Source organism: Capricornis sumatraensis, chromosome X (genome assembly GCF_032405125.1).
Source record: "Capricornis sumatraensis isolate serow.1 chromosome X, serow.2, whole genome shotgun sequence".
NCBI lineage: Eukaryota > Metazoa > Chordata > Mammalia > Artiodactyla > Bovidae > Capricornis > Capricornis sumatraensis.
In genome coordinates this window covers 2174152-2197919 of record NC_091092.1, presented here as the reverse complement: position 1 = coordinate 2197919, position 23768 = coordinate 2174152, and positions in this window count along the sequence as shown.

The following is a 23768-nucleotide window of genomic DNA, read 5'->3' as shown; positions in this document are numbered from 1 at the left end:
GATAGTGACAGAATCATAATGTCAAAAATAGCGAGCTTGTTTGGCACATCATGTATATGTTAACATGTTTCAGTTGATTTGACAATATTGTGCACCAAAACCATCTTTGTAAGTTTTACTCCAGTTACTAAATGCTCATTCTTAGACCACAAATTAGATTCACCTCCTTTATTTTCATCTGAAACCCAATCTTAGCTGAAGCTATAGCTAGTGTGATTATAGTCTGAGGTGAATTTGCCTCAAGGACTTGTTTTTTTGTCCTTCATTTATTCATATATTTTATTTATGGTCTTTTTATGCTGTGTTACTTTCTTAAATCACAATTAATACATTGTGTTGTAGGAACTGGTGTCCTGGCAATTGTCTTTTTGTTGATATCTTTTTTATTTAAATTTATTTATTTTAATTGGAGGCTAATTACTTTACAATATTGTATTGGTTCTGCCACACATCAACGTGAATCCACCATGGGCATACATCTGTTCCCCATCCTGAATCACCCTCCCACCTCCCTCCCTGTACCATCCCTCCGGGTCATCCCAGTGCACCAGCCTCAAGCATCCTGTATCAAACCTGGACTGGCAATTCATTTCTTATATGATATTATACATGTTTCCATGACATTTCCCCAAATCATCTCATCCTCTTCCTCTCCCACAGAGTCCAAAAGACTGTTCTATACTCAAGGAGAACTTTTAAGTTTGCTTGATCTCATCCTCAAAAAGTAACTCTGGTGTTTACTTTCCTGTTTGCTTAATCATCTTCTAATTTTATAACCAAGGTTCCTCGAAATGAAAAATGATACATATGTATATTTGATTTTCATGTCTGGAAGGAACACTTAATGTAAGGATGTTTCAGAGAGTTTTAAGTTTGTACACTGTATAAGCTTGGAGAAATGAAATAAAATTGTTTTGAATTTGAACCCCAACACTGTCACTAACAAGCCGGGTAAAGATGGCAAGTCAATTTTCTAAACTATATTATACAGAGTGTACTTGTAAAGCAAAATAAAGTAAAAATAAAAATTTAAAATAAAATAAAATAAACTATATTATACAGAGTGAAGTAAGCCAGAAAGAAAAACACCAATACTGTATATTAATGCATATATACGGAATTTAGAAATATGGTAACAATAACCCTGTATGCGAGACAGCAAAAGAGACACAGATGAATAGAACAGTCTTTTGGACTCTGTGGGAGAAGGAGAGGGTGGGATGACTTGGGAGAATGGCATTGAAACATGTATAATATCATATATGAAACGAGTCACCAGCCCAGGTTCAATGCATGATACTGGATGCTTGGGGCTGGTGCACTGGGAAGACCAAAAGGGATGGTACGTGAAGGGAGGAGGGAGGGGGGTTCAGGATGGGGGGAGAAATAAATAAATAAATTTAAAAAATTTAAAACAAAATGGATGGATCCATGAAATGATACCCTTTTGTGGAGGAGCTGGAAGGCTTTAAGCAAATACTGAAAATGTGTTTGCTCCACTCATGACGCAGGTTGGAAGCAGGGACGAGCATAACGAAGGGTTATGAGCGTTCACTGAGTTCCCAAGGCTGGGAACGGATGACGAAGGGTTAATACGCCCGGCCTGGAGGCGCTCGAAGGCTTCCTTCTGCCCACCTGTTTCTGAGAGCAAGGACTGTTGTTTCATGATAAGACTCCCTTTACAGTTTCGCCAAAGCTATGTTATGGCTGTATTTTATGCTTGAATGCTTTAATGTTTATCTGGAATGGCTACGTGCAAGTCAGCCTTATGCTCTATTCCCTGAAAATTATAAAACTACACAATTGGATAATAAACTTTGTCAGTCCACTAGAGGCTGTCCCTGAGTGTCTTTTTCAGAGTGCGGTTCTCCGAGCCTTACACCCTTTCATAGATTTGATGTAAATTTTAAATAAAAGTATCTGTGTATAGTGCTTCAGATGATATTAGACAAATAGAATGTAATCAGTGAAATTAGTTATTTTTATTATTACCATTATCAATTTCTATAATATCCTATATTTCTTTTTCCTGAACGTTTTATTAGATAAACAGCTAACCAAAATATATATGTTGTTGGTTTAAATTCTTCATTAACCTATATCAGATTTTAGGGCAGTATCTTCAATTTAGAGGCAGTAACCAAGAAAACAAAACAATGAAAATAATGAAGACATCATATGTATTTTTCTATCCCTCCATATATTATTAACTGAATGCTCTGAGCCTGCCTATCTGTTGTAGAATGATGAAATACTGCTCTTTCTGAAGAGCACATTCTTTCTTTAAATCAGGTCAGTTGCAGCTACTTTTTCTAACATTCTTGCTATTTGATGGGCAAGAAGATGAAATTCATTTTCTGAATTGTTTACCAGTGGGGCCTCTAACTTGCAGAATAGAAGCCTAGTAATTTCTCACATATGGATTAACTTAATATCTAATCCAATTTAGAGTTATACAGAAACAAACAATCAAAAATCTTGAGGTTTCTTTGGTCCATGCTTCTCAATATTAGTAAGTGCCACCATAATGCTTTTTCTGCTTAGAGATGATATTAAGCTTACAAGATTTGTATAAAGGCATCAAAAATGCTCTTCCTTTCTGATTCAAAATTCTCATTGTCTCTGTAATGAGAGAGAATATTTGCTTAATGCTATGAAATCTTCTCTGGAAATAAGTGAATTTAGATGATAATTTTATAATCCTGGAGAACAAAAAACATATATAATATATATATCATATATCAAATATATATATATATATATATATATATATATATCACTTCTAATCTTATGGGTTAAGAGTCCAGAAACTCAGTGATGTGAATTTTTCTGTCCTAAAATGCAAAACTTCATGAGGAATACATACATAGGAAGTGTATTTCCTCAGGGCAAACACACAGTATGTTAATACAAGCATATAGATGTATGTAGCAATTATATGACTAAATTATAGAAAAATGAAAATGTCCTGGTTTAACTTTTATTAAAGCTCTGAAAAGATTATTTTTTATACAGTTGAGGTAAGTGAGGGGTTAACCTAGTTTCCAATATCAAAACAAAACAAAACTAAATCCTTGAAATCTATGGTTACTACCCCAAATCAATTTTCAATCTCTGCCTAGCATAAGGTAAAGTTGAATCAGTGGTCGTTCAGGAATAATTTATTTTTGAAAAAGAAGAGCTCTAAAAGAATTAGTAAATGCTAAATTTAAATATGAAAAAGTCCATAAAACACTCCACATAAGGAAAATAAGTGCTTCCCTTTTCCTCAGTGACACCTCCTCCAATTCAATAGCACACAGGCAATAAAGCAAATAAAGGGTTAAAATACGTTCCTTCTGGTAATCTATGATAAATGTGAAAGTAGTTCTTTCCATGGTAAATACTTATAATTGTTAACTTTGTTAGGTTTGAAGAAAGGGTTCCAGATTCTCATTTTTGTTAGACTGTAATGCTATTATCACACGTGCTAATTTCTCAGGATAGTCCTGGTTTATAACCATTCTCCTAGAAACACCAATAGGTCAACTTTCACCCTCAAAATGTCCTGGTTTGTGTAATAAATTATATGGTCATAGGATGTGTGTTAGTCATTCAGTTGTGTCCGACTCTTTGCGACTCCATGGACTGTAGCCTACCAGGTTCCTCTGTCCGAATTCAAGCAAGAATACTGGAGTGGGTTGCCATTTCCTTTTCCAGGGGATCTTCCTGACCCAGGGATTGAACCCAGGTTTCCCACATTTTAGGCAGATTCTTCACTGACTGAGCTACCAGGGAAGAAATGAACATCACCTAAAACAAAGTTTCTCAGCAGTGTTAATTGTTTCAAGAGCAAAATAGACATATCATTTATTTTCCTATCTTATAGCACTGAGAAGTTAGTATAGGTGGTGGGTATTATGAAGAGACTACATGGAATTCAATTAAGACTTCTGTGTGGGAAAAGACTTAGTGTGCTGGAGCCTTAAATAAATATGGAGAGAACCCAAGGATCCTTTCATTTTCCATTTCAGAAAGCTGTCAGACAATTCCTCAACAAGAATCAAGTATAGAATTAGCATATGGCCTATCAGTTCCACTCAAGGATATAAACTCAAAAGAATTGTAAGCAGGTATTTAAACAAATATCCACACACATACTGTTTATAATATCACTGTTCCTAATAGTCAAAATCCAAATGCACTTCAACTAATTAATGAATAAACAAAATGTGGCATATCTATCCAATGAGATATTATTTGGCAATAACAAAGAAAAAAAGTAATGATATATGCTACAGCATGGATAAATCTTCAAACACTATGCGGGGTGAAATAAAGTTACATTTTTCTAATACCACTCATATGAAATAGCTTGGAAAGGCAAATTCATAGAGACAGAAAGTAGATTAGTAGTTGCCAGGGGCTGAGAGAAGGGGAGGGAAGTTAGAGAGCTACTGCTAATATGTATGGTCTTTGGGGAGAGTGAGAAAAATATTTCAGAATTAGAGAGTAGTGATATTGACTTAACTGTGGATATACAAAACACCACTGAACTGTACATTTTACTGGATGCTTGGGGCTGGTGCACTGAGACAACCCAGAGGGATGGTAAAGGGGAGGGAGGAGGGAGGGGAGGTCAGGATAGGGAACACGGGTATACCTGTGGCAGATTTATGTTGATGTATGGCAAAACCAATACAATGTTGCAAAGTAAATAACTTCCAATTAAAATAAATAAATTTATATTAAAAAATAAAAGAGTGAATGTTATGACATTTGTATTATAGCACACAAAAAAAATAGGGCAGTCAGAAATTATAGAAGAGGAATTAATTTTGGAAACATTATCACTTCCCTGGTTCTATATTTTTTTTGCCTTGCTTTTTGTATTTTTCTTAATGATTAGCAATAAAAAAGAATCCACTCCCAGTCTTTCTCTCAAGTCTAGGTGCTTGTCCCCAAGATAGTTAGGAAGAACATAGTTGAAGATATAGAATTTCAATCAGCAGCCACACAGGGGCAATGAAGAAGCAAATCAAGAATAAATAAGCAAGTGGGAATTCCCTGGTGGTCCAGTGATTAGGACTAGGCTCTTTCACTGCCAGGGGCCCACAGTTCAATCCCTGGCCAGGGAACTAGGATTCCATAAGCCACATGGTGCAGGGGTTAAAAAAAAAAAAAAGCAAACTAGTTAATACCTAGACAAAAAATAATATAAGGAGTAGGTATGAACCTAAGCAGTCCTACCCTAGGACTAAAACCCATATGGAATACACCAACCAGGAATGTGAGCAATATCTACAGTATTCTTAAATACTTAATGAACTCATTAAGAATTTTCTCTGGCAACTAATGACTATTTGAGTCAAACCAGCAGAATGTTGTATCATAGCTGACGTCTTCCAACATTTTAACAAGTCAATATTTCCTTTAAATTTAGCATCTTTTAGATGTGTTTAGACTCCTAATAGGAATAATGCAATAAAAAATCAGGACACAAATGCCAACACAGTGGTAATCTAGACATTTGCTCATTGTTGTTGGGTATGAACAATTTGACCAGTAACTATGACCCAGGCAGTGTCATCACTATTATCTATTGCCTAGCTTTTAAAAAAAAAATCATAAATTCAGAGGCTTAAAATAACCCTTGTATTTTCTGTTTCTGTGTCATGTGGTTTGCGAAGAACTGCTTAGTCACTCAGTCATGTCTGACTCTTTGCAACTCCATGGACTGTAGCCCTCCAGGCTCCTCTGTCCATGGGATTCTCCAGGCAAGAATACTGGAGTGGGTTGCCATGCCGTCCTCCATAGGACTAAGCTGCCCCTTTTGCAAAGGAATAAGCTGCCCCTTTTGCTTAGGGTCTCACAAGGCTAAATCAAAATATTCAAGGCTGCATTCTAATCTGAAGCTTCAACTGGGGAATAATGTGCTTCCAAGCTCATTCAGATCATTGACTGATTTTATTTTTTGGCAGCTGTAGTAGTTTATTCCTGGATAGTGGGTTGAAACTTCGCTCAGATCCTAGAGTCTATTTCATGTAAGCCCCTAAAATGGTTATTTTTCCAAATCTAGCAATGAAGAAGCTCTAGAGTAATTCAGCTAGCAAAACAGATTTTTTATGTAACCTAAATAATCACAAAAGTGATGTGCAATAGGTTTTGTCATATTCTAAAGATTGTAATCAAGTTACAGGCCCCACCCACATTAAGGGGAATAGAATTACACAAAGATGTGAACACCAAAAAGCAGGAATCATGAAACCATCTAGAATCTGTTCACCTAAAAATGGTGACTGCTTTTTAAGTAATTTTAATGATTAACTTTTGTAGAATTATATAAACCATCTCAAAATTTTATATTATTTCAAATAAATAAATTTTACATGTGTCCTTTATTCTATCTGCCCACCATGACCAAATAGAACCTTATGAAATTCTGGCAACATTTTCATCCTCTTATGAATCACAAGTTAATCCTTAGTATTTCTCCAGCATTGTTCAGACCTTTATCAGAATGTGGAGTTTATCTTGGGGCTGTGCAATGTAAGCAAGAAGTAGGAAGATGCCCAAAGAAAAACAGCAAAAAATGATTAAAGCAATTGAAAATAAATTCTACAAGAAAAAGGAAGAAGATTACAGTTACTTATTTCAAGAAAGGGAGTGCTAACACAAAAGGGTGGCCTTATCAGCAATATTCCCATATGTGTTGAGAGAATAATTTTTATCTTGTGATGATAAAGCAGTAACAGATTTAAAATGGATTTTAAATCTCTTTACTCAGTGTGTGTGTGTGTGTGTGTGTGTAGTGGGGAGTAAATACAAAAAAACTTGCTAAAATGACAAATGTTTCATAGATGCTGTACGTGTTTCAATGATCTTTTGGGTTCCCTTTAGAGATACTCCTTAAAAGGCACTGTGACTATCCACAGGGAAAAGGTCTGTGACTATCGCTTTGGTTCTGAAAATTACATGAAAGGAACATCCTAAAGAAATTTGTTTAAAGGCATACTAACCTCTTCTAAACATTTAAGAAGCTCGAGCAGTGTTATTGCAATGTGTTTGCTGATTTGACTTCTCTGAGTTCTGGCAGTATTATTATCTTTATATTATATATATATATATATATATAAAGAATATTATCTTTAAATGTTCAATCTTACACAGTTTTTAGCATACATATAAGTAGAATTATCCCCAAATTTATTATCCAGAATGAACATTTTTGAGAGTAAAAATAAATTCAGTTAATCATAGCAGTAGGATAACATGGAGAAATCAGAACTTGCCAAAGGAAAACTGGGAGGCATTATAACTTAGGTCATATCTGACTGGCAATAATTAGAAGAATGATTAAGAGGGGATATTTAGCTTTTTCAGGCCCCAGGCTATATTATAAACTCCTCATTAGTCAAAAGGAACGTCTTAAACTCTGTACCCTCAGCATTTGAGTTCAGCAGAATGAAAATTGATAAAAATAATCATAACACGTACTTCCTATAGATTAGGCACTATTCTAAGTGCTTTATAAGTATAATATTAATGTATTTAAAACCCTCCACAGTTCTGTGAGGTACTTATATAATCATTTCCATCTTAAATTAAGGAAACTGAAGTACAGAAATACTAAATAACTTGCCCAAGTTCCAGGAGTTGGAATTCAAACTCTTTCATCTCCTCTCACTTTCATTCTCATATTTTCATGTTATGTCGCTCTCTTTCACTCTGTTACACCCATCTTATATATTTCCCTTCTCCACTCCTTCTCTTGTACTGCTTCTGTCTATTTTATTTCTCTCCCCTTCTCTTGTTTAATCTCTTATGATTTTCTTCCAAGGTAGGTCCCTTTCAAAGATTTGCTACCTAAGAACAAAGATGGCTAAACCATCAAATTGAATGTTCACTGAGTTGTTTTTTTTTTTTTTTCTCTAGCTTTTAAATAATTCAACAAATATTATTTAGTGCTTCAGGTCAGTTCAGTTCAGTCGCTCAGTCGTGTCTGACTCTTTGCAACCCCATGAATCACAGCATACCAGGCCTCCCTGTCCATCACCATCTCCTGGAGTTCACTCAAACTCATGTCCATCAAGTCGGCGATGCCATCCAACCATCTCATCCTCTGTCCTCCCCTTCTCCCACTGCCCCCAATCCCTCCCAGCATCAGGGTCTTTTCCAATGAGTCAACTCTTCGCATGAGGTGGCCAAAGTATTGGAGTTTCAGCTTTAGCATCAGTCCTTCCAATGAACACCCAGGACTGATCTCCTTTAGGATAGAATGGTTGGACCTCCTTGCAGTCTAAGGGACTCTCAAGAGTCTTCTCCAACACCACAGTTCAAAAGCATCAATTTAGTGCTTACTCTGTGCAAGAATCAATTCTAAAAGGTAGCACATACAGAAAAATCAGGATGAATAGGAAAGTCTTAATACAAGGAGTGCATAATCTCATATAAGAATAAAAAACATTCAAATAACCAGGAGAGAGTTCATTCTTTTAGAGATTTTTCCAGCACTTTAACTCTTGCTGTATATCCAGTTAATATTGTGTTTGTATTAGTTCCTAAAAAGCAAAATACTAGCTAAGTTGCTCTTATTCCCTTGAAAGTGAAAGTCACTCAGTTGTGTCCAACTCTTTGTGACCCCATGGACTGCATAGTCCTTGAAATTCTCCAGGCTGGAGTGGGTAGCCTTTCTCATCTCCAGGGGATCTTCCCAACCCGGGGATCAAACCTAGGTCTGCTGCACTGCAGGCAGATTCCTTACCAGCTGAGCCCTGAGGGAAGCCCAAGAATACTGGTTTGGGTAGCCTATCCTCCTCCTGGAGTGGGTAGTCTATCCTTTCTCCAGCAGATCTTCCTGACCCAGGAATCGAACTGGGGTCTCCTGCAATGCAGGTGGACTCTTTACCGTCTGATCTACCAGTGAGGGTGAGGGTGAAGTCGCTCAGTTGTGTCCTACTCTTTGCGACCCCATGGACTGTAGCCTACCAGCCTTTTCCGTCCATGGGATTCTCCAGGCAAGAATACTGGAGTGGGTAACCATTTCCTTCTCCAGGGGATCTTCCCGACCCAGGGATTGAACCCGGGTCTCCCTCCTTGGAGGCAGATGCTTTAACCTCTAAGCCACCAGGGAAGACTTCTCTTATTCCCTTAGATAATAGTAGTTATCTTCTCTCCACTCTTTTCAACATTGACAGACCTTATTTACCCAGAGCATATTTATTTATTGTCTGCTCTGTCAGACATAATACTGTGATCCTTAACATTTACCAGACTATTTAAAATGGTCTGTTTGCTTGTCTTTCTCTCCTACTAGATGAGTTCCTCTCCAATGACCCATAGACAAATAGAGGTGTGTAATGAAATTTCCTGAGATTGCATGCAACAGTTAATGTGTTTTAACATATGTTCATTTTCCGGAGAGAAATGCAATACCTTTCATCAGATTTTCAAAAGGGGCCAGGTGCCACAAGAGGTACTTTTACCTTACTTTGAATTTTGAATAGCTCAATGTTAACCTCACAAACCCAGATTCAGACAGACCGTCTATTAAATGTGTAATACATGGTAAATGATATGAGTCTTTTGTTGTGTGTTCTTCCAGGTCTAATGTGAGAAATAAATGAACTGATTTTTGTATCACTTAGTATAATTTCTAAGTACTTAGTATACGTACAATAAATATTAAGGAAAATACACTGTTTTCACACAGCAGGCACATTACATAGGTAATGTGAGCATTTTTCTAAGTCAGGGTTTCCCAACTTTGCACAATTGACACTTTGGGAAGGATCATTCTTTGTTGTAAGGGGCTGGCCTGCACATTGCATGATGCTTAGCCACATCTCATTAGATGTCAATAAACCACGCTTCTCAGTTCAGTTCAGTTCAGTTGCTCAGTTATGTCTGACTCTTTGAGACCCCTTGGACTGCAGCAGACCAGGCTTCCCTCTCCATCACTAACTTCTGGAGCTTTCTCAAACTCATGTTCATCAAATCAGTGATGCCATCCAACTTTCTCATCCTTTTTATCTTCTTCTTGTCCCCTTCTCCTCCCACCTTCAATCTTTTCCAGCATCAGGGTCTTTTCAAACGAGTCAATTCTTCACATCAGGTAGCCAAAGTATTGGAGTTTCAGCTTTTGCATCCTCCAGTGAATATTCAGGAGTGATTTCCTTTAAGATTGACTGGTGTGGTCTCCTTACAGTAGGCCAGAATACTGCAGTGGGTAGGCTTTCCCTTCTCCAGGGGTTCTTCCTGACCCAGGAATCAAATTGGGGTTTCCTGTATTGCAGGTGGATTCCTTACCAAGTGAGCTATCAGGGAAGCTAGATCATAACATAGCACTCAAAGCACAGACACATAGAAAAAAGTTTAAGAGAAGCACATTACAGAAAGCATCAACAAAGTAGAAAGGAGAAAGAAAAGTAACATATAGATGGTGTGAAGATTAACAGCAAATGCTAGAAATCTAAGTAATAATACAACTAGCTACACTTCAGATACTTGAAGAGAAAAACAAAGTCATGTACAAAATGTCAAATAGAGTGGACAGAGACACTGCAAGGATGTTAATTAGCATCTTCGTGGTCCCAGATAACTATGAGATTCAAAAATAGAATTTTCAACATCCAGAGAACAGAAAAATAGGCCTGACTTGGGTCAGATCTTAGAGTCATCTGGTCACTGAGCTAGTGCCTATAGAAGAATCAATACTACATGACTGTCTCATCTGTTCCCTCTGTACTTGGTAGAGAGTAGGTGTGTTAGGGTTATCCAGGACCAGTAGGATATACAATTTTATATATATACATATACATGGAGAAAGAAAGTTCTTATATAATGAATTGGCTCGCAAAATTACAGAGACTGGCAAGTCCAAAATCTTAAGGGTGGATCAATAGGCTGAAGTCCCATTAGAAACAATGCTGCAGTTCCAGTCTGAAACCAGTAAGCTGGAAACCTAGGAAAATGGACATTTCAGTTCCAGTCTGTAGGTCATCTGCTATAGATCAAGAAACAGTCAAGGTTTCAGATGAAGCCTGAAAACAGTAAGCTAGAGAGTGCTCTCTTGCTACAGAAAGGCTTGTCTTTTTGTTCCATTCAGGCCTTCAACTAATTGGATGACCCCATCTACAACCCACCAGAGTTGGCTAAATCTGAGTGTTCTAAACATTTCTAATTTTCTGGACAAAATTTCCAAAATCAAATTCTGTTGAAGTTCTTTTGACCTCAGCTAACTTTGGGATGCTTCAAAGGAACCCTGAAACATCACAAAGAGAGATATTAAACTAAGTAGATTCATTTGGCATATGGAATTACATGGGAAGTATTATATTATCAAATGAGTAATACATCTTCTTTTGACTTCCCCAGTGGCTCAACGGTAAAGAACCTGCCTGCAACGCAGGAGCCACAGGAGATGCAAGTTTGATTCTTGGCTTGGAAAGATCCCCTGGAAAAGAGCATGGCAACCCACTTCAGTATTCTTGCCTGGAGGGGCCTGGCAGGCTACAGTCTATGGGGTAGCAAAGAGTCAGACACTAATTTCACTTAGTGACTGAACAACAACAACCACCTACATTTTAAAAATTTATTTATTTTAATTGGAGGCTAATTACTTTACAACATTGTGGTGGTTTTTGCCATATACTCACATGAATCAGCTATGGGCACACACGTGTTCCCTATCCTGACCCTCCCTCCCACCTCCCTCCCCATCCCATCCCTCAGGGTCATCCCAGTGCACCAGCCCTGAGCACCCTGTCTCATGCATCGAACCTGGACTGGTTATCTATTTCACATTTGATGATATACATGTTTCAATACTAGTCTCTCAAATCATCCCACCCTCGAATTCCTCCACAGAGTCCAAAAGCCTGTTCTTTACATCTGTGTCTCTTTCACTGTCTTGCATATAGTGTCATCGTTACCATCTTTCTAAATTCCATATATATATATATATATGTTAATATACTGTACTGTTTTTTTTTTCTTTGTGACTTTCTTTGCTCTGTATAATAGGCTCCAGTTTCATTCACCTCCTTAGAACTGATTCAAATACATTTTGGAGGGCAATCTACTTTACTCAATTTGTATCAATTAATATGTTAATCTGTTGAGCACATCATGAGAAATACCAATCTGGATGAGTTACAAGCTGGAGTCAAGATAAGCGGGAGAAATACCAACAACCTCAGATAGGCAGATGATACTACTCTAATGGCAAAATGTGAAGAGGAACTAAAGAGTCTCTTGATGAGGGTGAAGGTGGAGAGTGAAAGAGTTGGCTTAAGACTAAATTAAAAAAACAAAAACAAAAAAACTAGGATCATGGCTTTCAGCCCCATGACTTCATGGCAAATAGTGGGGGAAAAGGTGGAAGTAGTGGCAGATTTCCTCTTCTTGGGCTCTAAAATCATTGAGGGCGGTGACTGCGCAATGAAATCAGATGTTTGTTTCTTGACAGGAAAGCGATGATAAACCTAGACAGTGTGCTGAAAAGCAGAGACATTACTCTACGGACAAATTTCCTTATAGTCAAGGCTATGGTCTTCCCAGTGGTCACATATGGTTGTGAGAGTTGGACCATAAAGAAGGCAGAGTGACAAAGAATTGATGCCTTTGAACTGAGGTGCGGGAAAAGACTCCTGAGAGTCCCTTGGACAGAACCAGTCAATCTTAAGGGAAATCAACCCTGTATACCTCTTAGAAAGGCTGATGCTGAAGCTGAAACTCCAGTATTTTTATCATCTGATGTAAATTGCTGACTTATCGGAAAAGTCCCTGATGCTGGGAAAGACTGAGGGCAGAAGGAGACAAGAGCATCAGAGGAGGAGATGGCTGGATAGCATCAGTCATGCAATGGACATGAACTCGGGCAAACTTTGGGAGATGGTGAAGGACAGAGAGGACTGATATGCTGCAATCCATAGGGTCACAAAGAGTCGGACATGACTGGGCAACTGAACGACAACAACCCTCATCACCCTCAGGGAAACAACCAGGATGCTGTTTGATCAAATATCTAGGCAGCCTGTAGTTCAGCCAGGTTGACATATAACATTAACCATCAGAGCATTATTATAGGAGAAAAAACTGTTTTAAAATAATTGCCTACATAGGTCAGTAACTTTAGATTATGATTACATTGCTTGCTTCACTCTAAACAGGATAACCACACTAAACTCCCTAAGACTGATATAACTAATGTTCAGATTACTTCAATAGCTAAAGATAAAGCTAAAGGAAGGAGAAGGGATTTTTTTATTTGAATAACAACAGTCAATCTTATTTATGTAAATTTAGAGGTGGAATAAGTCTGATGAGTCACAAAGACAATGTAACAAATACAGAGCTCTGCATTTTGCTTCTTTAGCAGCTTTCCATATTGAATGGTAATTGCTAATCTGATTTTGCTAGTATTACTATGACTTGCTTGAAATGCTTGATTTAGCTGTAAAGCATTTGCCTTTTTCTCTGCAGTAGTTTCCCTGTGGCTATCTGTTTTTTTCTCAGCTTTAGGATTAAACCATTTGAGCTTGGCTTACACAAAATGTCATTCATCAATAAAGTTCTTTACTGATTTACCTATTTCTTCATTTGTGAAATGGAGGTATTTGTGTGCCTTTTCATAAGGATATTAATTAATGATTGTGAAGACATACATAACTTCTCAAGATAAATTTGTGATATAGTTTATTAAAAGACGGATCGACTGAAAGCATTATATGCATATGCAGTTTTGTTCTTAGAATATTAACCACATTTAATTTTTTTTTTTCTTAAGGACAAGATTTCCATCCTTTGTTAAGACTTTAGATCTTCACTTTCTCTTGCATAAAAGGAAACTTTTATATTAATTATTCTATTGTTGGTAAGTATTGGATAAACTTTTGCAACAAATTAGGCATTTGTTTAGACATTAAATACAACTGAATGTGCTGAAATTTTACATCCTATTATTTTACACTAAAAATGCTTTAATGATATAACTTTTGTATTTCAATTACAAAACCATCTAAATAGTATCTAAAGGGATTCTACCTTATATAGGCTCTGTCTGTAACAAATTCTCGGTTAACAGTATTTTACTGTAATTGGCAAATACTAGATTAATCAATCTCTTGCTAAATCTAGGGCATCAAAAACATCCGATAGTCCAATTTAAATGTAATAAAAATTAGCTGCACAGTGAGGTTGCAAATCTTGCAAAAGATGCAAAATTTTGTGAACGTTATGTCAGAGAGCCACATGAATCTTATTGCAAAACTACTAACGAACAAGGGCAAAACAAGAATCTGGCCAAGTAAGAAGAGAGAGTTTACACGGTTGTGAAATAGGAGGTGCTGCAAAAAGAATCAGCTTCAAAGTAGTCATAGAGTTATTTGGGAAACTATATAACATCAAATATTTTTGCAAGAATATATTCCTACTGATTTTTTTTTTTTTTGGTCTGAAAGTGAAATGGAGTTAAAAGGTGAACCATGCTCTGTTATCAGCAACTTTGTCAGAAAAAAATACAGATAAAAACAAACAAAGTTACAAACTTGATATTGTCAAAAGAGACATTCAGTAAGCATATTTTTATGAATGAAATTTTATGTTTCATTTTCATTGTAAGCTCATTAAAAAACAAATTTGCTTTCATTTTCTATCATTCTGATACATACCAGCTGATTGTGAACTCTGGGTATAGGGTATGTTAGAGACAGAGAAAATGTGGATATAGTGCACCTACATTGCTTCAGATGACATCACCAATTACAAGCTATTTTTTGAAAAGGTTCATTAGCTTTAACATCCTTCACTATGCAGTGGCATAAATGAAAAAGTATAAAGATTCTATCACAACCCAGACACTGCTATTGAGAGAAAACCTCCTAAACTAAGTTTCTGTGTTTTGTCAACTTTAGACCCAGATATTGAATATATTTTCAACTCGCTTCCCACTGTATTACACTTTTTAAATGTCTACCTAAAAATGTTCATCATGCACTGTTGAATTATTTTTAAAAAACATGTTATGGAGTACAAAATATCAGTAGATCTTAGTTTTTGTTGATTATTTTTTTTTTAAGAAAAGGAAACATACCCATCTGAATGCAGAGTTCTAAAGAATAGCAAGGAGAGAAAAGAAAGCCTTCTCAAGTGAACAATGCCAGAAAAAAAAAAAAAACAGAAAAACAATAGAATGGGAAAGACTAGAAATATCTTCAAGAAAATTAGAGATTCCAGGGGAACATTTCATGCAAAGATGGGCACAATAAAGGACAGAAACTGTATAGACTTAACAGAAGCTGAAGATATTAACTAGACAGAAGAGCTGTACCTAAAAGGTCTTAATGACCTGGATAAACATGATGTTGTGGTCATTCACCTAGAGCCAGACATCCCAGAGTACGAAGTCAAGTGGGCCGTAGGAAACAGCACTACAAAAAAGATAGTGGAAGTGATGGAATTCCAGTTGAGCTATTTAAAATGCTAAAAGATGACACTGTTAAAGTGCCATACTCCATATACTAGAAAATTTGGAAAATTCAGTAGTGGCCACAGGGCTGGAAAAAGTCAGTTTTCATTCTAATCCCAAAGAAAAACAATGCCAAATAATGATAAAACTACTGTACAGTTGCTACTTCTCATTTCACATGCTAGCATGTTTTGTTGTGAGATTCCCGCAGGCAAGCCTATAATTAGTAGGTCAGCAAGGTAATATGAACATTGCTGAGTACGCAATCAAAATTCTTTTCTCACAGCTATCAGAGTACCCACTAAATTCTATTTGGAACTAGATTTTTCAGTTGGTCACAAAATAGGTAGACAATTCTGATGAATTGTTATAGAAGAGAAATAACATAATATTCAAGACTGTTTCTATGTTCCACTACATCACTCTGGTTTTGTGGCTCTCTTACTTCTTATCACTGTCTTAAATCAGAAAAAAAAAAAACTTCAATCTCTTACATTTTGGCCTCAACTTTGAAATCAAATATGGAAAATATTCCTTTTCTCTCATAGAGAATATTCTCTACATGTGAGAGCAGCAGGATGAGGGCAAACAGGGATGGAGATGAGCAATATCTAGGAGTAGCTGGTGGTTGATGGATGAATGGGATTTGGCTAAGAGTAGAGAGAAGACGGAGAGAGGCGCTGAAGGCTACAAAGCCATGTGAAAAAGGAAACAGTTGGTGGAATAGGAAATATTTGGCCTAGAGGATAAACTACTCAGGAAGGACATGATATTTGTATTAAAGAATTTTGAAATCTGTAATGTTGAAGAAGGAATAGACTTCCCCATGTACCCTGTAATTAAGCTTAGACCAATGATGGGTGTTTCAGCCAGAGAAACAGTGTACTAGGGAAAGAGAGACAGAAAACAGATACAATACACTATTTTTATATAAATTAGTGTCATGAAATTAAATAATATTTTTATATAAAAAAATAAAATAAATAACAGAGACAATCAGGTAAACCTCTTGGAAGAGAATGTTTATGATGAGACCAGAAAGATGACACTCTAGCAAAGCACAAAGTTTTGGAACTAGAAGGAAGGGTGTATATTCTAACCAGAAGGCACAGTATCTACAAGTGCCCTGTGGAACAAAATACTTTAGTGTATTTCTGAAACTAAAAGGTCTCAGTGGCCAGAGCATACAGTGCAAAGCAGAGGGTAGCAAGAGATGATGAAACAGAAATAGGCAAAGATCAGGTCATGCAGTGCCTTGTAGGCAAGGATACAGAGTTTGGAAACTTTTCCTAGGTGTTATAGAAATCCACTGAAGAGTTTTGAGCAGAATGATCAGAATCCACAAAAAACTGTGGAAAATTATTCAAGAGATGGGAATACCAAACCACCTGACCTGCCTATTGAGAAACCTGTATGCAGGTCAGGAAGCAGCAGTTAGAACTGAACATGGAACAACAGACTGGTTCCAAATAGGAAGAGGAGTACGTCAAGGCTGTACTAGAAGGGGATGACAGAGGATGAAATGGCTGGATGGCATCACTGACTCAATGGACGTGAATCTGAGTGAACTCCGGGAGTTGGTGATGGACAGGGAGGCCTGGCGTGCTGCGATTCATGGGGTCAAAAAGAGTCGGACACAACTGATCAAATGAACTGAACTGAACTGATTGGGTTATCCAAGTGATCCCAATATAATCACATGAGCCATTTAAAGTATAAGGGGAAAATAGAGATGTCTGAAGAGTGAGAATGGCTCAATATGTCATTACTGACTTGAAGACAAAGATACCATGTGAAGAGCATGAGAAGGAAATACATTCTTCCAAAAACCAGTAAGCTTAGACGACTCTGATCTTTAGATGTGAACTTCAGCCTTGGCAAACACCTTGATTTCAATATTATGAGGCCTTAGGAGAGTATCCAGCCATGCTGCATCAGAATTCTCACTCACAGAACAAGTTAACTATTGAGAGTTGTTTTAAGCTGCTAAATTATTAAGTAATTTGTTATGTCATTGATAGGACATTATTACAACTAGTTATCTTTTATTACACTTTCCAATTACAACAAAGATCCAATTAGATATAAACATTTATTTCAGCCCTTCCACCCTTCAGGTAATATTTACCTTTATGCTCACAATCCTTTCATACTGCCAGCCAACCTGTGATAAGTTTACATATTTTTTTCTTTAACTGCATATTGTCTAAATTTTGTTTATTGCACCACATATAATCCCTTAAGAGTCTTATGAGATAAAATATTCCCTACCCTTTCCTATTTATATCATGCTTAATATGTTGGAATTTTTTTTAATTGGATGAAATATTAATGATCCTACCTGGAAAACCACATTCTCTGGATAGCAGTGATGTCATCAAAGAGATTAACAACAACAACAACAAAGAATGGAAGTGACTTAAACTGAGTTGGCAATACTGTGAATTCAGTGTATATCAGTCAGGTTTTCTCTACAGGTGAGTGAATAATGGAGAGTCCCTTGAGGAGCAGAGGGGCAGATTTATAGAATTTAAAGGATAAAACAAATGAGAACTCAGTCTTAAAACAGAGAGAAACTTTCTTTAGACTCGATGGTATGCTGAGTCTATATTTGAACAATCATTAAGATTATTTTGTCATTAGACCAAGATGCGAGGCACAAAGGAGCTAAGAGCATAGACAAAAGCTAGATTGTCATTCTTTAGTAACAAAATAGGATCTGGTAGAGGGAAACTGTATCAGTCTAATTCACAGATTCAGTTTGAATAAAAACTAATATGCTGTAAAATGTATCTGTTTATAGTTTGATAGCCCATAGTTTCTTTATTTTTCTTTTGAAAAGATTATGTTGTCTTAATTTGCAGTTTGTTACGAAGACTTTTTTTTTTTTTTAATCTGGTAAATTTTAATTTTAAAAGTTGCACAATGTTTGTTGTATGCATCTAATCATTCCCTGCTCCTATAGAGGCCCTCCAGTTTACTTTCTTAATGCCTCCAATGGAAATGAAAGTTATCTTGCCTTTGTCGTTGCTATAGGTGATGTCTCCTGTCATTAGCAAGAAAAGTCCACCGTGTACTGAAAAATCCTACTAAAAGAAGGAGAAAATCTTTAACAACACACATATCTAGGTGATTCCCTAACAGTCACAAAGTTTTCCAATATTTCATGCAGACACATAATTTCTGCTTCTATTTAATTCTCCAAATTTCTGAAAAATTAAACATTAACCTGTAAGTAGGTGGCCAGAGGACCGATAATATAATTCTCTGCACTGTCCTTTTTCAGGGGCCTCCAACCTCTGAGATCTCATGCCTGATGATCTGGGGTGAGCTGATGTAATAATAATAGAAATAAAATGTGCAATAAATGTAATAGGCTTGAATTATCCCAAAACATCTCTTGTCCCCACCCAGGTCCATGGAAAAGCTGTCTCCCACAAAACCAGTCCCTGGTGCCAAAAAGGTTGAGGACTGTTGCTTTAAATAATGCTCTTGAAGAAGCACGCGTGTGTCCCAGCCAAAACTCTTCTGCCTCTGTTGCTTATCCTCATGTCCTTCTAGAATCCTGCAGTCAGCCTGCTAGATATGATTTGTGTTCCACTTTAACACTTTTCTTACATGTGCTGAAAATTATTGAAATATTTAGCAGCATTCATGACCTAAAATTCTTTCAAATAACATAATGACTTTCATCTAAAATACACCATGGGTTATATACATGGGGGTGAGACCTAGATATCAGTTTGGTATTTTTTAAACTCTCCAAGTGATTATTATGCACAAAGAACTTTGAGAATCATGCCTCTAATTAAGTCAGTATTCCACAAATTGAAAATTTTCTTAAAATTCAGATCCTAAACAAATAAATAAATAAATAAATAAAATAAAATAAAATTCAGATCCTGATTCACTAGGTCCTGGGTGAGAACTGATATTATGCATTTCTTTTTTTAATTAATTAATTTATTTTTATATTATGCATTTCTATCAGCCTTCCTCAGAGAAGGCAATGGCACCCCACTCCAGCACTCTTGCCTGGAAAATCCCATGGACGGAGGAGCTTGGTAGGCTGCAGTCCATGGGGTCGCTAAGAGTCCGGCACGACTGAGCGACTTCACTTTCGCTTTTCACTTTCATGCATTGGAGAAGAAAATTGCAACCCACCCCAGTGTTCTTGCCTGGAGAATCCCAGGGACGGGGGAGCCTAGTAGGCTGCCGTCTGTGGGGTCGCACGGAGTCGGACACGACTGAAGTGACTCAGCAGCAGCAGCAGCAGCAGCAGCAACAACCTTCCTTATAACCAATACTGCTGGCTTGTTGGTCATACTTTAAATAGTAAAGCCTGAAAGCATTATGTCTAGATTTCAGACATCAATATTAATTGGCAGGACCTAGATCTCTGCTGTCATTAATTTTCCCTTTTCCATGTTTCCATGAGGCAGTGCCCATTACCAGTTTTAAAAGAGTTATAGTTTTATAAGGTCACTTTCATCAGCTCTATCAATCTCTTCATGCAGACCTTCCCAAGGAAAAAAGTTATTTTTTTTGTTGAGACTGGAAAAAGAATCTGTGCTAATTCCTTTGTCTTTCTCATTTAGAGTAGCCTGTTGCCCTTGGGATCTGAGATTTTTTACATATATGTTAGGCAGTTGTGATTTATAGTGAGAATGGAGATTAATTCTGACAGAAAGCCTCGTTCTGGCCTCAACTGTATTCTCACAACCTGCTCTACCAGCCCTTGTTTGTTTAGCAATTTGATTGCCTATCTTTCCTGTTTTTTTTTTTTCTTTTTCTTTCTACTGGTTTGGACTAACATCCACTTTAAAAATAAATAGTCCTTCCCTCTTTCATTATACCTTCCACTTAGCCTAAGAATCAAATCATAGATTCAAATGATTTCCCCAATTAACCACAGAAGAGTTATCTCATATATGTTAATAATCAGCTCATGTTTTGCATTGTTTTTTTTTCTCATCAGTGATTTAAATCTTTCCCTTTGAGAGATGAATAAAAAGAATGCTTCTTTGTATATATAATACATGACTCTATGACAAGATTCCCCACACTTTGTTCTGAGAGCTAACAGAACAAAGTTTGGGGAACAAAGTTTTCTGTCTCAAAATGGAGAAACATTGCATGACAATGTTAAACAGTTATTTAACACAAGACTTCATAAAGCATTTTAGAGGCTATCAAGTATTTGGGGGAGGACTATTAAACAGGGCATGCAAGCCCTCCGTCTTTTTCCTTGGAAGATATGTTAATATTTCTGGAACACTAATGTGCCAGGGAGTAGTCTGCTAATTACTAACAAGGCATGAAAACAATGTCTCTTTTTACTTTAATTTGTCTTATTACTAATTTTGGTATGAAGTGTTTGAAGATCTAAAGTAACAAAGGAGAGGTCTAATTAAATTGAATTTATCAATATAGGCAGCAGTAATGCCAACTTTGTTTTGTTTTGCATAAACCCTGGTACTTCATCTCCACCCTTAACCCTCTTACATTGTAAAAGCTTTTCTTTTTTTTTTTTAATGTTTGGCAAATATGTTGAGTACATATACAAAGTAACAGTAAACCTATGAAAGTTAATTATTAGTTCAGTGTACCTCAACTATATAATAATTACAGCTTCAAAATTTACTCAGGTTTACTTAGAATTTATAATCTAATAGACTAATAGCTGTGCCAAAAGGTTATAGGATGGTGGATTAAACAGACCTACTATTTAGGCAACTAGTTTCCTTAGTTTGGCTCTCAAAAATGCCTCCTTTCAGTGCTTTTGTGGAACTTTCTTTGATAGTCTTTTTGTATTCTCTCTTCTTTACATCTCCATTTGGAGTAGTTCACTTTGAATAATTGCTGTTTCTGCTTGCAGTTTAGTTTATGTGCTTACTTCTGCTCACTTGAATTTTTGAACATATGGGAGAGATAATTTTTAAAATCCTATAATCATTTGGCTTTATTGCAGCACTCCAAGTCACCTAATCTCACCCATGGTATAGAGAGATGTTTTTGATAAGAGAGAAATGAAATACTTGATAGATCAAATATCTGCAACTTCCTCTACTCACACCCTTCTTTTGGCAGATAGGAAACTGCCATTGAATTTCTCTTGCTAACTTAAGTGTATGTCTTTTTACAAAACCCACTCTAACGCATGACATGTTACATAAAGATGTTGTTCTAAAAAGATAACACGTGATTAGTATTGGAGCATGGTAATAAGATCCTAGGGTGTCCTGCAGTGCAGAAAACCTCAACACTTCCTTAGAAAGGCCCAAAGGCATACAATTCTCGCCACTAACTATGCATAATAAAAAGAAATAGAGCAATATAGAAATGATTTAAGGTGATGCAATATAAAAAAATGTTTTAACTGTCCTTATGTCCCAGTTGACTTCTTTCTATAATCAAGCATGAATATAATGCATTATTTAAAAGAATCTAAAAGATATGTTCCTTTTTAAAAACGCTTTATGACTTCTTGGGTAGAAGTAGGCAAAACATTTTTAGGTAAAGTAAAAGAATGATGTGAAACCTACTCTAACAGATACCAAATTGGAAGAGGAAAAACTGTATATGTATTATATGTGTGTATATATATATATATATATATATATATATATATATATATATATATATGCACATATCTTGAGAAACCTGTATGCAGGTCAGGAAGCAACAGTTAGAACTGGACATGAAACAACAGACTGGTTCCACATAGGAAAAGGAGTACGTCAAGGCTGTATATTGTCACCCTGCTTATTTAACTTATATGCAGAGTACGTCATGAGAAACACTGGACTGGAAGAAACACAAGCTAGAATCAAGATTGCTGGATGAAATATCAATAACCTCAGATATGCAGATGACACCACCCTTATGGCAGAAAGTGAAGAGGAACTAAAAAGCCTCTTGATGAAAGTGAAAGAGGAGAGTGAAAAAGTTGGCTTAAAGCTCAACATTCAGAAAATGAAGATCATGGCATCTGGTCCCAACATTTCATGGGAAATAAATGGGGAAACAGTGGAAACAGTGTCAGTGTCTTTATTTTGGGGGGCTGCAAAATCACTGCAGATGGTGACTGCAGCCATGAAATTAAAAGACGCTCACTCCTTGGGAGAAAAGTTATGACCAACCTAGATAGCATATTCAAAAGCAGAGACATTACTTTGCCAACAAAGGTCGGTCTAATCAAGGCTATGGTTTTACCTGTGGTCATGTATGGATGTGAGAGTTGGACTGTGAAGAAAGCTGAGTGCCGAAGAATTGATGCTTTTGAATTGTGGTGTTGGAGAAGACTCTTGAGAGTCCCTTGGATTGAAAGTAGATCCACCCAGTCCATCCTAAAGGAGATCAGTCCTGGGTGTTCAATGGAAGGACTGATGTTAAAGCTGAAACTCCTATACTTTGGCCACCTCATGCGAAGAGTTGACTCATTGGAAAAGACCCTGATGTTGGCAGGAATTGGGGGTTAGGAGGAGAAGAGGATGACAGAGGATGAGATGGTTGGATGGCATTATTGACTCGATGGATATGAGTTTGTGTAGACTCCGGGATTTGGTGATATACAGGGAAATGTGGTGTGCTGGGATTCATGGGGTCACAAAGAGTCAGACACGACTAAACGACTGAACTGTACTGAACTGGCACATACATATATATGTATATATAATATATACATAATCCTAGATGCTTTAAATGTGTAATTTTTAGTGCTCTAAAATCCATATATTTATGCATATATATGTATGTTGCGTGTGTCAGTGTGACTAAGTGTGCTGTTCACGTGTGCTAAGTAACTTCAGTCGTGTATGACACTTTATGACCCTAAGGACTGTAGCTTTCCAGGTTCCTCTGTCCATGGGATTATCCCAGCCAGAACACTGGAGCGGGTTGTCATTTCCTACTCCAAGGAATCTTCCTGACCCAGGGATCAATTCTACATCTCCTGAATCTCCTGCAATGGCAAGTGGTTTCTTTACTACCAGTTTCACCCAATAACCACAATGGTGTGATCACTCACCTAGAACCAGACAACCTGGAATGTGAAGTCAAGTGGGAATTAGGAAGCATCACTATGAACAAAGCTAGTGGAGGTAATGTAATTTCAGCTGAGCTATTTCAAATCTTAAGGTGATGTGTTAACATGCTACACAAATTTGGAAAACTCCACAGTGGCCACAGGACTGGAAAACATCAGTTTTCATTCCAGTCCCAAAGAAAGCAATGCCAAAGAATGGTCAAGCTACCACATAATTGCCCTCATTTCATATACTAGCAAAGAAATGCTGAAAATGTTGCAAGCTAGACTTCA